The 16,631-nt window shown below is 41.7% G+C and overlaps 1 long non-coding RNA gene across 1 annotated transcript; it reads left to right on the forward strand.

Annotated features, from left to right (window-relative positions):
- Nucleotides 1–233: 233 nt before the first annotated feature.
- LOC137859823 (uncharacterized) lies at nt 234–16,631 on the forward strand. Its single transcript, XR_011098578.1, has 3 exons — nt 234–589; nt 799–892; nt 14,302–16,631. It is a non-coding gene; the product is annotated as an uncharacterized lncRNA (long non-coding RNA).

Raw genomic sequence — 16,631 nt, forward strand, 5'->3', positions numbered from 1 at the left:
GAGAGAACAAAGAATAGGAAAAAAAAAAATCATTTGTTGCAATATTTATTTTGCCATCCAGGATATAAATACTACATGAGTTAGGGAGAGCTCTACACGCCTCTTAGCCATGGGATCCAGCAAGCAACGCTGTCTGTTGGTTTTGGGGTTTTGCAGTTCCCAGAGCTGTTACATCATTTAATACCACGTTGTTAGTTGTCACACCTGGTTACCGTGGCTTACATCAGCTGCGTCGTGTGATGTCTCATGGAAATTGGCAACAACTGGGGAAATGTTAAATAAGTGCAGGCAAAGCCTGCTTTGGCCATTTTCAGTCTCTAGGACTGGAGGTTCCTGAGCAGGGGAGTCTCAGGGGGCTTGCCTGGGGCAGGCACTGCCAGCACGGGCTGGGATCTTCCCATGGTGGCTGGGGACTGGTGCGTGGTGCCTGGTGGCCAGCAGTGGCCAGAGCTCGGGCCCAGGGCAGGAGGTGTCCTTCTGTACTGCCTGCATCGGCAGGAAACCAGCCAGTACAGCAGAAAGCTTCAAGAAAACTGTTAAAAATCTGAAATGCGCATGGTGTGGTTCATGGAAGGCTGGTTTTCTACAGGTATTTATGCACAGAAATCTTGCAGAAAAGGATTGTGTACTTACAAATAGAAAATTCTCACACTTACAGATTTTTGTTCTGATCCTTATTTGCTTTCAGAAATAGGCAACTTGGCAAGTGCAATGTTGTGCCTCTTTCTTCTTCTCATCCCACATTTTCAGCATTGATTTTTTTCCACTGGGTTGGCTTCTCTTCTGTTGTTACTGCAGGTTTGTTCCTGCTCTGTAGCAGTCTGGTTCAGGCAATGTGTTTCCCCCTGTGGTGCAGGGGCTGCAGAACCGCGCTGACATCTCCCCCTATGCAGTAGGTGTCTGTCCTGCTCTCCATGTCCTCACGCAGCCAAACTGCCCCGTGCCCTTGCTGCAAAAGGCGGATGCTCTGAAGCTGATGATAATTCATTAAAAGCCAGCATTAACCTTAGCAATTTACTTTGTTCTGCTTTCCGAGGCAATTAAATTTTAAACTCATTTTCTGATTGTTGACCCTCATATTTGACTGTTCGGAGAAGCATTGCTACAAACACAGCTGTATCAGCTGTACCAAGAACATTGTGAAGCTGGTCTACAATTTAATTTATATTAGAAGATCACCTATTAGGCAGGCTAATCATTTTTGATTCGTGCCTAAATAAAAATGTGTATATTTCTACTATGAAATTAATGAATTGATAGCTTCTAACCTAACCTGAAATCTAGGTGTTTTGAAACTGTTTTTGTATTTGTCCAACGTTATTCTAAAACAGTTGAACGTATTCAAGTATGGAACATAATCTAAAGAAACCAGATTTCTCTGCTGCCCATAACTGAAATGATGCTGGAGCGTGCCAGCCATCCTGTCAAGCCCTAGGTGTAAGTTAGTTATTTTCGATGCTAAGCTACGTTCAGACCCTTATTTGTGTCATAGCACATGACCTGCTTCAAGGCAGGCTGCAGGAGCTGCTCTAAGGGTACCAATCCACATGGACCAAAGGGATGCAGGTGCTCCAAGGAGCTTTCAGGTGTCTGAGCTGCTGGCAGGCAGGGGCTGCCCCATGGCATCAGCTCCCCTGGCACAGGGGGCACAGGACTGTGAGCTCCTCCTGCGCTGCTCCGAGGTCCTCATAGCTCTGCAGCTTGCCTCTCATAGCTCCTCCTGGCTTTTATGAACAGACAGACCTTCCTTTGACTTTGTGGTTCTTCGTAGGTGAAAATAATTTCTCACAGAACATAATGTGTCGGGAAGTTATTTCAAGACCAGCTTTAGCTACGTGGCAAATTGATTTGGGTGCAGCCCTCCCACAGCAGCCCTTATTGCAAAACGCAGCTTTTTTGCTCATATTGCTGAAAGTTCACCAAAAATGATGGTTGCGGTTAAAGTGTTCATGTCTTGCTGCTGAAGAATCCTTGCTACATAAGCATCTGCAGTTAAATGCTCATTGGGAGCAAGTGAGACTGTCCCATGCCTCCTGAGCAGGTGCAAGCACTCAGTCACACCACTGCAAGCATCGCTGGGCTCCTCTGCATAGGGAGGAGGGACACCTTCACCCACCTTCTTCAGGTACCACTGGCTGGAAATCATCTTGGACAACACTTTCCTGAAAGGAAAGAATTTCCCCATTTCTGCCTTGAATCTATGAACTGCTGAGATCAGAACTTTGTTTGTGTCTTACAAAAAGACAAAGTCAGTGTCAGCCTTACAGTCTTATGGGTCAGGTAGAGGGGTCTGCAGGGTAACTGCACCATTACAAAGCTATCTTTGGGAGTAACAATTGCAAAGAAAGCTGTTTTTCCCCAGTTTAAGATAATTCATGGATAGACTGAGCTGATGAGATACAAGGAGTTTTTGGCAGAACATGGTCTGCTCTGGGCAGGGTTTGGGGTGCGGTGGGTCAGGCTCTGGGCACATCTCCTCCCACGCACCTTGCTCCCTTCTCCCAGGGGAGGATTAGGATTTCTTGAGAGGATCTGTGCTTGGAAAGCTCTGGATTCTCTGATCTGACAGACTGTAAGAAAAACCGTGGGTCTGTGGATTAAGGTGCTTTGTGTAGCTCTTAACAGCACCGCGACTGAAGATAAGATCTCCATTCCCTGCAAAGCTTTCTGCCACTTTTCATCTGGAGTTAATACTTTGTCAACATGAAGTTTTATGTAAAGAGTGGGTGCTACTGACAACACTTTTGCATTGTTTTTCATTAGCTATGTATGCAAATTCAAGCTGTTTCTAGGTCAGGGGGAGCCTTAGGCTTCCCATCGCGTGTCTGCACGGTGCTGTTCGGAGACTTGTGCGCACACACCTTGGGGTCTGCATGTTTCTGCTATTTACTCTTCTCTTCAAGGCAGTGGCAGAAAACCCCTCCAACAACTTTCCTAGCATTAAAATGAAATGCTATCTCTAACATAATTATTCTTTTTTTTTTTTTTTTTTTTTTTTTAAATCCAAAAACAAACTAGATACATCTCCCTTGAAGCTTCAAATCAATAACCTAAAGTAATTGCTTCTCATAAGCTGGTCTCTGGATTGATGCTGATATTTCAAAGAGTGACTTCTCTTGCTAAATGAAATAATGCTAATGTTAGGGCAGAAACAATTACAAGCAAGGTGTAACTTTCTGTGGCTTCCTTTTTAAGGTAGAAGGTTAGGAAGCCAGACTTTTTTTTTGGGTGATACAAATGTTTAACATTTGTTTAACAATAGAAAAGTTTCATTTCTCTTTTCTACTCGAATTTAACCCTTCACTGAAGATGCACAGTACTGTTTGTCTTGCCTGTGAGATGAAAGATCTGCGTAATGCTTACAAATTGCTTTGGAAATTTGTCAGCTTTGATCGTGCAACCTTGTCATTAGTGGTTGCTTCTCAGGTGTGTAACGGGAGAGCTGCTCATCAGGGGTGGTGGGAGGTTCTCCATCCTTGCTTGCTCATCCCTCTGTCCGTCCCCATCCCACAGCACAGAGCTGGGCTTACACCTTCCCTGCTCCCCCCTTTGCCTACACCACGAGGGGAGCACCCCTGGTGTGCCTGGTGCTGGTGGTGCAGGCTCTTGGGCAAGCCTTGCTCCTGAAAGCAGAGTGCAGCACAGCTTGGTCCTAGCGCTGAGCAGATCCGAAAATACTTATCCACGATGCACCCTTTCTTGAATCGTGTGCTATGTTTTGATAACTTTATCGAATTCCACTTTAATGAAAGTTTAATCAAAGTATTTTTCAGTTAAAGGGAGGCACGTAATTAAAACAGAAAATATTTTTTGTATTCTGTGCACGCTTTTCCTGATTCTCCGGGTTCCTTCTTTTGGGGATGCGTTTCTAATGAACCTTGTTTTAGTTAATTATTTATGTCGGGTACCTTGTGTTTTTTTTTAGGTTAGAAAATTAACACATTCTGATGTCAAAATTCATTATGTTGAAGTAATATCAACAAGGCCATATCCAGAATTTGACCTTGCTAATTAACTGAAGCCTCAGAAATATTTTTCTTCTTTGCATTAGGGAGTTTGTTCACTTTTCCAACATCTAGGACCTATACATGTAATGAATTTCATTATACAGATCTACAACTAGCTGCCCAGTATAGGTAAATGGGGAGAATTATTTTAACTACTGAAGTGTTAATGAAGGAGAACCCCCTGCTTTCTGTGAGTGGAGGTGTTCATAAATGCCAGGACGTATACTTTCTAAAGCAGCAGTTAGGTAACTTTTCTCATGTGTCCCTACAATACAAAGCAGATGAACATGACAGCTGAACAGTCTGTATATCTGGAACGAGCGCTTCCATACGTGAAGCCTGTGCTTACATATTACACAGCATGTCTAGACTCTTTTTTCTAGGTTGTCTCCTCCTGTGTATTTCCGTATGCTAAACAAAATGTGACCAGTCCCTAAAGCCCAAGAGGCATGTCTCGAACCTCTTCTCCTTTTTCTGAGATGTGGGCTTGCTGCTGGTGATAAAGGATCACTTTAATCTGCTGGAGGTTGGCCTTGTCTGGTAAGGAGGTACCTTGTCTATGGTAACAGGATGGATGTAGTCATGGGACTTTTTTCCAACATAGAATATTTACCTTGCTAAAATGATTTTAGGACTGTTACTCTATAGGTGGCATAAGGAAATGCAGGTCTAAGGAGAATAAAACCTCACTTTTTTTTTTTAAAACCATGTTTGAAAATTCCTAGCTATTTGGTTGCAGTCTCAATGGGATAAGCTTTTATGTTCCAAGCTCAGGTTTTTGAATAGGCAATATAAGATGAGGCAAAGGAACAAATATCAGGAAATTTCAGAGCAGATACTCTTCTTTTTTTTTGGTCTTAATTTATTTTCCTTATTGATGGATTAAGAATTAATTTGTAAATAGATGTGTCTTCTGCCAGATGAAAAAAGCATTATAAAACAAAATTCCCCATTCACACAGGCTTTGTGCTGCAGAACTATTCATGCTCACATAATTAATATTATGCCACATTTTATTTTCTTTAAAGCTCTGCTTAACTGAGGAATCAGACTTAATTTTTCAGGGTAGCTGGTGAAGTGCAGTGCGATGTGTTAGTGGTCTGACTGCTTTGCTAATTTAATTATCAGGTACATTCCCCTGGACAGCTAATTGACCAGCTCGGTGTTTTACATGCAGGTACCTTTGGCAAAAATATCTCTGTGGCACTACCTGACATCCTCTTCACTATGTCCTGTGTGTTCTGGGTCTCCAGACCACCCTGGGAGCCCAAATCCATTGGGTCCACTGGGAGCCCAGTGAGTGTGCAGGGATGGGGAACATCTGCAAATACAAGTGGTGCCCCACTGACATGGCATGCTCCCGCCCCGAGAAGCTGCACGTCTCCCAGGATCAGGAGATGGTGTTATTCTAAGAGATGTAAGGGACAGACTGGTGGTGTTATCTGTAAAACATCACCCCACCTTTCATCAAGGACTGTTACTGCAGTGCGTAGCAGTTGCAATGAGGAGAATCAAGCAAAAAAAGTGGGTCTTTGATTTGGATAGCTCTGTGAACCATGAGAACTGCTTCATTGGGCTACACATCTGTAATCTTCATCAGCTGACACTACGTACCTTACTGGCTTTTTAAAACCGTTTTTAGTCAGCAAAAGTTAAGCTTGCCACACTTCAGCGTTACATCATCACCGGTTCCACAGTGTTATAGTTAATCTTGAAAAAAATAGTTTGACCTCTTTAATCTATCCAAGGAAGCTGCTTTAGCATGGGTAGCCTTTACAGGACATTAAAGTATGTCATGCTCAACACAGCACCACCTTGATGCTTGCATTACATAGGTAATTGCATTTATTGGTTCCTTAACAGGGACAATACACCCTGCCTTCCACTAAATATCACATATTAGTGCACACACCTACATGATGTGTGTGATTATGTATTTCTTTCAGTGACATATTGGTCTGTTGCAGAGACTAATACAAGCCTTAGCTGGGATGACTGCTTTCTGCTCGTTACCTGCTGGTTCTCCAACCTTCCTGTTGACAACACCAGCCACTAAACCGATGAGAGGCAGACGCAGACCTTTTGTCTTCTTGTGACAAAGACAGACTTTGGGGCTTTTTGTCCTTGGGGAAGCAGCAGTCAAATCTTGAGGCAAAAGTTTTTACACACGATGAATCTTGCTTTGTGCGTGTCGTTGATAATCTTTATACGCGCACGAGGCTTATTATCCTCCTTCTTTTCAGATCGTACTTGTCAGAAAGTGCTCATAGTTGGATGTCCATCGCTTATGTGAAGCTCATTTAAAGTGCCACGTGTAATCACTGGCTCTACTGTGTGCAGGACAATAGGAGAGGTACCTGGACATAGGAGAGGTCCTATGTCACGTATGTTCCTGCCCAATGGGGAAGGAACCAAGGTGCCTCCAGGCCTCTCCCCTGTTCTTGGCCCTGGCACCAGCGGCTTCCTAAAGAAAGAGCACGAGGTTGGTTATACACTCTGTCTGTTCTCCACCAATAGACTTAAAAATAAATGAATAAATATGTTTATTGTAAATTGTTTCATTTCACTGTTGACATCCAGCCTTCAGAAGCTGGCATACACTGCACTTGACATATGTATGCTGCATGTGTAATCATCGCCTGATGTGCATAAACGTACGTGTGTATATTGTTTCTAGACTATCATTAGTGGGCTGAATATTAAACCGGAGTTGAACATTTTAGGTTTCCAGGTTTTAATAACTCATTATGCAAATATCTGGCAGTGCAACAGCAACCAGATACTTCAGAAAGGTGCAGCTGGAACCTTCTGAGCTGGGTGATGTATGTAGGCTGACCACATATTTTTTTATAATGAACTGTATATTCAGTTTTAAACTGAACTGTATATTCTTAAGGAAAAAAAAAAAAAAAGGAGCTGAACTGAATATTTTTCATGAGCGTATCCCACTGTTAGAGAAATTTACTTTGAATCCTCATTTTAATTTGGTCGTGCATCCTCTAGAGTTATTTATGCACCCTGCCGTTTCTCAACTTCAGGATTGTTTTCATTTAAATTGGAATTGCTTTGAACTGCTTTTATACGACAGAAAGTCTTGTGTACGTCTTGATCAGTGGCCTGGCTCGTGCTGCTGTTCTTACCTTCGAGAGCTCTATGCCATGTATGTTTGTTGGAGAAATCCCCTTGAATTAGTGCCATTCAGGGTGTGTTTGGTGTGGCTCCTTTTGTAGCCTGTGAAAAGCAGTGAGCCTGGGACTCCAGGAACCTTTCTGCACTGAAGCTTTTATTGAAGAATTGAATTTGAATGCATATTTTCCTCAGTTTGTTAATCAACCTCTGTAATGATTCAGTTCAGCATTAAGCCCAGTTGAGTGCCATTTTATTAGTTTCATCTGATATGTTGATACCTTTTTTTTTAAACCACATTAATAAGATAATGTTAGCATGCGTGCTCTATCCTGTCAAGTGTATCATGAATTTCAAAAGTAGCTGACAATCAGCCACTCTCTTTACATCTTTCCTTTCATTATTTTATTTAGCTATGCAATCTTTAAGCTTTATTTTGAAGTTTTCTATATGTTTTGTTTGATCTGCTCTCAGCCTTATGGTTGACCCTGTTCTGATCAGGGTGGCATGATAAATTCACTTGTTTGTTGGGTTGGCAGATGTGGAAGTAATTAGTTATGCTGCTGGTGGAAAATTAACAGCTAAGATTATATGTCTCTTTTGTGAAGGACCCAAATGCTTTCCCACTTATTATTTTTATTTTTAATTTTTCGAGCAAAGTTTTTGTAAACACTGATGCAAAAAGATATTGAAAATGAAGGATAGTTTTGTTGTTTTTGATTTACATTTCTCCAAACGTTTTTATTCACAAAAAATGTATTCTTAGTCTAACTAAAACTGTTTTCTGTGTAAAATATTTCACTTGGTATTTAGGTATTTCTTTTGAAATCTCATCCTACTGAAATAAGTATGATAGTACATAAGTAGATCAAATAAGTATGATAGTTGATAAGTAGATCAAATGCACCTTTATTTCATGATGTGACTGCAATAATATCATGTGCTAGATTTAATGGGAGTCTTTTCACCTCCTCATACATTAAGGACAATTTACAAGTACTGAAAATTTGTTAAGAAAGGTGAATTTATATTTTATTCTATTGCTTTTTTTTTTTTTTAAATTTTTGTGTGTCACAGTTTCAAATTCCTATATTAAAATCCATTTATTTCAACTTGTATTATATAACCTCAGGGATGAACACTGAATTAGCAGAATGCTCTAATTAAGCCCATGCTGTAAATAACTGTACAGAGGAGCTTGTGGAAATGCCTGAATGCTTCTTCAAAAATACAGATAGATTTTCCACATGCAGTTTAAATTTTGTATGTTCCTGATAAGACTTCATTAAAAAAGATACAAAATAATAATAATTATTAAGTTTTTAACAGCAGTCTTGAAAGTTACTTTTACCAAAGAAATTATTTCACGAGAGATTAGTGTTTCTGATTGAGATGGTTTATATCCAGCACCTGACAGTTTAAGAGCCTTTTTTAGTTAGAAAAGCTTTTAAGGTGTTAGAAAATGGTGGGGCTTCAGTAATGTTAAGCCAAATTGCCTTTCCTTCACATGAACATCTATATTGTGTTGATTACTGCTGTAGAGACTTGCCAACATAATGTTTCTCTGTACTGTCGTCTTTTTTTCTTTATGTATAAGAAGTTCTTGGCAGGATAGTTTTAAAGGTCACTGCAGTACTGTGTTAGTTATTGCTAAATCAAATCTGAGGTTTGATATTGGTTAGGCAGTATCTTTTTTATTGTTCTACTGCTTGCTGTATTTTTAGGAGATTTCATTTATGAAATAGAGATGTGTTGAACTCTTTATTCACAGACTCTTACATAATGGCATATATTTTCCGAAGGGAAAGGTATATGCTCTGTGATTACTATCTGGTGCCTGGGATAGAGGAAGGAGAGAGAAAAAAAAAAAAGGCTAGACATTTTTTTTTTAGCTTATTTCAAACTCTCTGTAATGCTCAAAGACCTCTAGAAATCTTTAGAAACTTCTGATGGAAATCCATTTTGTCATTAAATCTATGCCTGTATTACAAATTGAGAGCTTTTCACCCTCCTTAGATAAAAGGATTACTGCAGACCTGCTTTATGAAATGTAGTCCTGGGCTTTTGCCTCGTGTACTCTGGCAAAGATGTGGTAGGTATCTCAAGCTGGAAAGGATAATATAAGCTTATGTTCATGTCCTGTGACATAGGAATTTACCTGATGAATATGATATTATCAGCGGCAGTGGTGATCTTTTTTTAATTTATTTTTTTCCTCTGGCTCTTCCAGTGGCTGCCCGGGCAGTTTGGTAGACCTGTTTTTTTCTCCCAGCGCGTCTCAAATGGCTTCGGTACCTTTTGTTCGTAACGTGCTCCTACATCTGTGGATTTAAAAGAGCATGTACTCTAAATATTAATTATCCTGGAGTTTTATGCTGTTTTCCCATATGTGGTATCAGAGTGCTGCTCCAAAACCCGGCTCATTAGGAGCTGGCTGGGAGCCCAGGGAAGCGAGCGCAGGGCAGTGGCAGCACAAAGGCAGCCGCGACTGCAAGCTCGGTCCCATCCAGCCCCTGCGTTACTTTGCCATTTGGCTTCAGATCAGATAAAACAGAATTACTTCTTAGCATAGAGAACAATGCAAAAGTCACTGCCAAAAAATTGCGCTGAGGTTAAAAAAGGTGTTAGAGTAATGATATGTTTATCTGTGGGTTCTGAGCGTGGTAGACTGGATTCAGGGTGTCCCTAAAGTGCTGGCTGCTGGGAGCTGTGGTGTTACAGCCAGGACTTCTCTGCATGGCTGCTGGTTCTTCCTTCCCTACATGTCTGGTACTGTGCTACTGGCCACCCCAGGGAAAGGTTGGTGGTCTTGATGGGCCTTGGCTGAGTGAGGATATCACCAGAGTGATCTAAGGAGAATACCTGGGCAGGTCTGAAGAGGTCTGTCCCCAGGATCTAGGGGAGAAGTCCAATATCATGTCCTCTGAGAAATAAAAAATAATGTTTTCTCCTCCAGAAATCATCTCAAATGTAGAACAATTTACAGAAGTTCTGAGCAATATCTATGCAATGAATACGTGTCACGTAACTGCCATCTTGAAAAACATTAATTTTATTACAAAGGAGCTTAAGACAAGGATTAATAGAGCTTGGGGATGTGCTCCTGGCTGTGGCACATAGCTCACTGCTCAGGGAAACCTCAGAGAGACTGTTCAGCTCCACCCGTCTCCTGTCTGTCCAGCCCAACACACAAACTCCATGACCATCCAGCTAGGTGAGAGGGAGCCGGATAAAATCTTGTCCCTTAGCAGCCACCTGGCAAGCGAAACGTGCTGTGGGAGAGCTGTTGGTCTGTCTGAGCCTGCAGTCAGGCTGGGCAGCCTAAGCCAACGCTGACACCGTGTGCCCGCCTCACCTGAAGTCCTCATTTCGTTATCCGTGCCAGGATAACGAAATGCCTGCAATAAATAAATAAATAACGGGCGATGCCTGTCCTCCGTAGCTCTGAGCGCCCCGGTGCGCGCAGATATCGGGTGCTTCAAAGGCTGCTGCGTGCTCGCTGCCTGCTAAGTGGCTAAGCCAACGCTGCCTTTGCTGCTAATGGACCTTTTAGAGAACTGCATGCATTAAAGTCTCGGCAAATCTGGGCTGTGAACTTTCAGATGCAGTTTGAGGGACTTCTAATGAATGTAAATGTGTGCTGCAGCAGTCCTGCCTCGCTCCCAGGCTGCTTCCTTGAAGTACTGAAAGATTTTTATTTTGATTTATGCTATCAGTTTCCTCGCAAAAGAGACATGAGGCAGAGAAACAAAACGGGAAAATAACGCTGGATGTGTTCTGTGGAAGACCAAATCCCCTCTGACTGAACGCACGCTGAGATAATCAGATAAGCAAAATGATTTCAACTTCCCATCCCCAATATGAGAAGCATTCAGTCAAATTTGCACTGATTATATAGCAGTGCATTACTAATAGGACTTAATATAAACCTTTTAAATCCAGAGCGTATTGCTAGAAAAACAGATCTCAGGCACTGAGTTTGTGGGCAAAATTCCCCTTGAAGTAAAGGAGCCAGAGGAGATAATTTGGTGCCACTTGGTTCTGCAGTCAGTATTTCACTCGATTACAGCATTTTGTCCAAAACCCATCCAGTTCAGTGAGCTCCTTACTGTGGATTTAGAATTATATTGTCTGAGAAATTTTATTAAAGTAAGGACCACACTGACTGATGCAATTCAGCTCGTTTCAAAAAAAGCAGTGTTAAGGAGATGAGGTGAAAAGCTGCAAAACTCATAACATCTTCACAGAGGGTTTGTATAAAGTCTTAAGTCTTGCCCATTAGCAACAGTTTGCACATCATTTGCTGTGTTTAAAGTCTGCCAAATTAAGCAAGATGTGTCCATTAGGACTCACCATGTGCCTGCAATGTCTTTGCATTTGTAAGGATACGGAGTTGGACATTGGAATTCACGTGTAACTGAGACACTGACAGAGGGATAAATGAGGGAAACTTTTGTGTTGTGTGCAGCAAACCACAACAAACACGGAAAGATAATTTGGTCAAATTTTGGTGACTGATCAAATCAAGAAAATCCTGCAGATCTGGGTGCTTGCTACTACACAAGGGACTGTGATGAGGCGTGCTTCAGAAAAGCGTGCTGTGCACTACAGCCACCACTGAGCCCAGGAACTCTGTAAGAAAAGAGTGGTCTTTTGTGTCTCTGGCACATACCTAGAATTCTTCTGTTCTCTAATTTAAAAGATCAGACTCTGTATGTAGGTCTTGTTAAAGCTTTCTTTTTTTTTCTTTAGAAAAAAAAATTGCAAATTTGAAGGTAAAGTTCTCCACTAGTAATGTAGACAAACTTTTGCTGCTATAAAGCTACCATACCTGTCTGTCTTCTCCCTTTTTTATTATGGAGTAGCTATAGGGGAATTTATATGGGCAGTGATGTGCAGCCAGCCATGGGTTGCTGCTGCTGCTTCCATCCTGCATGGAGCAGAATAGGCACAAACAAGGGAAAACAGATCCAAGAAAACAGTGTTGATTGTTTTTCTGGGCTTCTCATGTCATTTTACCAGCACATTAGTCAGAAATCATAGGCATAAAACCTCCTTTTAGCTATTTTTACTCTGTAGATGTTTTCTTTTCCCTTTTTCCCTGTACGTAAAGCAAAAGCCCAAACGTGACCTAGCCAGCAGCTTTTATTAGGACTACCAACCTGAGTTCTTGCATGCAAATGAACGTCTGACCTTCAGAAGACGTGCCACGCATTGTTTGTGCCCCTTTTGGGACAGAGGTGTGCGTAAGAGCGGGTATATCCTTGCTCCTAATCCCTGGCTGGAGTGAGGGGCTGCTGGGTTTTTGGGGTGCTGGGGTGGGGGACAGCCTGTGCTGCCAGCTCTGAGCCCCCAACATCCCTCTGCCGCCAGCTGCCCAGCCCTGCCCCTCCTCTCGCTTGGTGGCAAAACAGAGCTGTGAGGATTGGAGAATCAAGCAGGTATCTACTCTAATTAGTTATTTCAGCCTGTTGTCTTCCAACAGAAAGGGAGAACCGAAGCATTAAAAGGCAGCAGAGTCCATGACCCTCGAGCCATCCCTTTTTCTTACACCTCCATCTCCCTCTGGTCCAGCGCACGCAACCTGCTGAATTCCTGCAGCTGCATTCCCACATGAGTACACGCAGGAGTGTTTGCCTTTCTGTACATTATTCATCAAAATGGAAATGAGATAATCCTTGACATTTAGCGAGTGCCAGGATCAGGGCAGTGTGTGCCTGTCGGCTCGGAGGTTAGCTCTGAACTCCTGGCAGCCAAACTTTGTGTGAGCCGCTCGGATTGGATCTGTGGTGCTGGGCAGGTGTTTGCCTTACAGATTTTTCCTGCATGCATGGGTGTCATCTATTTCACTGGGCACAAAGCAAACGCTTTTCATTCCCACATTATTCAAAGGCGTGATCTGGTTTGTTTGTAGAGCTATGCAAGGTTTTATATGGCTGCTTGGGGTGAATTCTCTCCATTATATCACAGAGCCAAAAGTGAAGAGAAAGTCTCACCTAAAGGTAATGAGTACTGAGACAATATAAATCAATACCAACTTCTGCAGGTAGTTTGCTTGCAGCTATTATATTAAACTGTTGTAATGTATCCGAGAGGAGTTTAGGCTTGCGGTCAAGGCTAGACAAAGTGTTTGTCATAGGATTTAATGAAAAAGGGTTGTTTTCAAGGTCACAACTTCTTTTGAGTGAAAAAGAATAGCAAGAGTAGTGCTAGCAGAACAGCTCTGCCAGCTAGCAGCAATGGGTTACAGCACATGCAGACAAAACTCTAGAGGGAGAGCAAATCTCACTTTCTGAGCTGAGCAGTGCATCTCGTTTAGCAATGTTATTTCTTCAGGATTGGCATGTGAGGGGTTGGGTGGTGTTTTAATTTTTTGAACCTTATGATTACAAGTGAAGACCTGAATTTAGAAACAGTAGGAGAAAAAAAACAACTTAGCTGCTGACGTGCTATAGTTATGTAGTACCACATAGCTTAATCTTACATAATAAAAGTTCCAGTTTCAGGGCAGTAACTAAAGAAATAATAACAAGCTGTTAAAAGCATCATGAAAGGTGTTTTTCTAGACATAGTCAAAACTGTAACTCTGTTTGTTTGCATATGCTAGCTTAGTAAACGTGCATAACTTGCTCTGGAGAGGCTAGCCTATGATGATTTGCTTGCAGATGATTATTTGGTGAAATAAAAATAATGGTGTGAATTTTGGCAGGCGATCTGTGTCTTTTTTTAGATCCTTGAAATGTCCTGGCTTTAAAGATGCATCATGCTTTGTGATGCATAAAATAAATACAAAAAACGAAAGGAATGTGTTTCAACACTTTTAACTATTCTTGATCTGAGAACAGTGAGACTGAGGTGTGTGGAGGATGTTATTTAGTAAAATTAAAGTGAAAAATAAGTGCAGTGAAGTGAAACAAATGGTGGCATAATTAGTTTCTCAATTATTTTTTTTTTAGACTCATGTACTGATAGCGAAGTGCATTAAGCATAGCATAGCCCAGCCTATTTACAGCTGTTCTGTGTGAAGTAGTGTAACTTGTATAACAAATTAGTTGAATTAAGTAGGAGTTACTGCAGTCCCTTGTGGGAACAGGTAAGGGAAGTGCCTTATGTGTTATTGCATCTTAACTCTCCACAAAATATTTATTTATATATATTTTTTCTGCAGACTGCTTCGTCTTTGGACTTTTCTCCCAAGGAGCCAGGCACAGTCTTCGGGTGGCCAGGCCTCTGGAGCAGAGCAGGTGCCCTCCTTACCATACATCAGACGTGTCAGAAAGCCACAGCATTGCATCTGCACCTCTAAAACACGTTACAGGGGCAAGGACAAAGTGGCAGTGTTGTTCCCTGTGTTGTACTAAGCACAGCCTGGTATGTCTGTGCTGTTACTGGGTGTGCCAGCATCATCCCTGGGCACACCTGGTTGTGTGGTCAGGGATTGTCACCACATTGCCTGGCTTGGCCTGCTCCAGAGCAAGGGCCAAAGGGGTTTCAAATTCTTTAGTTTCTGGCCTCACAGCACTGTTGGCATTTGACCACATTAGCTGCTGACACTATAATTGGGACGATGGCCTTCCCCAGCTACCCTACAATTCCCCTGCTTCACTATTTTCCGTGGTTATTGTACAGTAGCACGTTCCTTCCCCCTGTAAGCACTGCATGTGATATTTTGGGTCTAAAGCTTTGCAAGTAGCAAGCTCCTGATGTTGCAGCCATATTACTGACCGAAGTCCTGCCTATGGGAACTGGGTTTTCAGCTGCTCTCAGCTCCTTGTTGGAGCTGGGGTGCTGCCGCTGGCCGTGCTGTGAGGGCTCGGCGTGCAGGGGAGCAGTGGTGCTGCCCACAGAGCAGCTCCGACGCCTTCAGCTGAGGTAGGTTGGCCTCGCAATTTTTAGTCTTTGCTTGACTCTGAGTTCCAGCAAACAGAGCTGCAGGCCAGCTCAGCAGTGGCTGAAGGCAGGGTCCTGACCAGGGACCAAGCGCTGCTCTTGCTGGCAGCAAGGAGTCATGATCCCGATCGATAGCTGTGAAGGGAGCACTGGTGACAGGCAGAGCAGCCGTTCAGGCCGTCAGATATCTGAGTCACAGAGTCGCTTAGGCTGGAAAAGACCCCTAAGATCATCAAGTCCAACTGAATCCATCAGTGCCTTTCCCTGGCAGTGTCACAGATCCTGTGAAATGGAAGGGACGTTAGCAGAGCTTTGCTGGCTTTGGGGAAGGCCCTTGGTCGAAGAAACCATCTCTTGTAATCTTCTCTGTTGATAAACTCAGCCTGAGATTGTCTCAGAAGAGCACTGCAAAAAATGCCATTAAATGTGGAACTTAAAAGTTGTTTTGATAACTCTAAAACATTTCTTAATATGTATTAGCCCCTGAGTTTGCAACAGAAGTTGGCTTTGAAATAACCAAATCTATATATTAAAAAAAAAAAAAAAAAAAGGAAAAAATGTGTTTACAATTTAATATGTTAATGGTCCAATTCTGTAAATTTTGTGTTACAGCCTTTTCGTAAGAGCACTCTTCAATGATACATTGCATCTGTGGAAACAATATTGTTTTTAACTTCAGTCATATATGCAACATGTCAGAAAGGGAGCGTCTATACTCATAACATCTTCCACAGTTATTGAATTTCTCAGGTTACAGAAGCCATAACTAAAAAAACGTATTTCTCAAATATTGTTTGATTCATAAAGTTCTTAACTGCTCAATTATTGCGTGCTAATGTTCATGACACTGGTGTAATTGAAGCAGTAAGAGGTTTCTCTTCATTTAGTGCCAAAACAAATATGAAACATTAAACCCCTGTGGGTGCAGATTATTGCAAGCACAGGCTGATGGGTTAGAAATTGTTGAAAGATGAGATTTCTGATGACTAGTATTGCTTCAGTTGTCAAAAAATCTTGACTATGAAATGAACCCTTTTTGGTAATTGACGAGGTACTTTTTAGATAGCGTACAATGGTTCTTCCTCTCTCTCATCTAATTTTAGTGTTTAAAGTACACGGTGCTTCTGGGATTTCAACTCTCTAATGTCTAAAACCCTTGAAAACCTAACTAGTGACATTCTTTGAGTAATTTCCAGATTTTGAGATTTTGGATGCATTTTAAAAAAAAAAAATTCTTTTTACTGATATTTAAAAAGTATCATCCTCTAAAACAAACATTTTGGAAAAATCTGTACAAGCTCGTCTCTCTCAGCTTGCAGAGGTTCTGAGGAAGTTTGTTATTATGGAGATATCTAGAAAAGGAATATGTTGCAAAAGACAGATCGAGCAGAACTACTTGATTTATGCATGTTTCTAATATATCCTTGCCACATGTTTGCTTGTAGCTTTTTGGTTTGTCTGCAAGACTGTAATAATGTAATTCCTCCTGTAAGAAATTTATGAAAGAACTTCCTAGGTTATTTTATTAAAATCATCGAGACTAAAATGTTGATGTGTAATCTTTGGATAGATTTGAAAATAAATTCTCAGTAAATCTTTATAAAGTAA

The sequence above is a fragment of the Anas acuta genome, chromosome 7 (genome assembly GCF_963932015.1).
Source record: "Anas acuta chromosome 7, bAnaAcu1.1, whole genome shotgun sequence".
Taxonomy (NCBI): domain Eukaryota; kingdom Metazoa; phylum Chordata; class Aves; order Anseriformes; family Anatidae; genus Anas; species Anas acuta.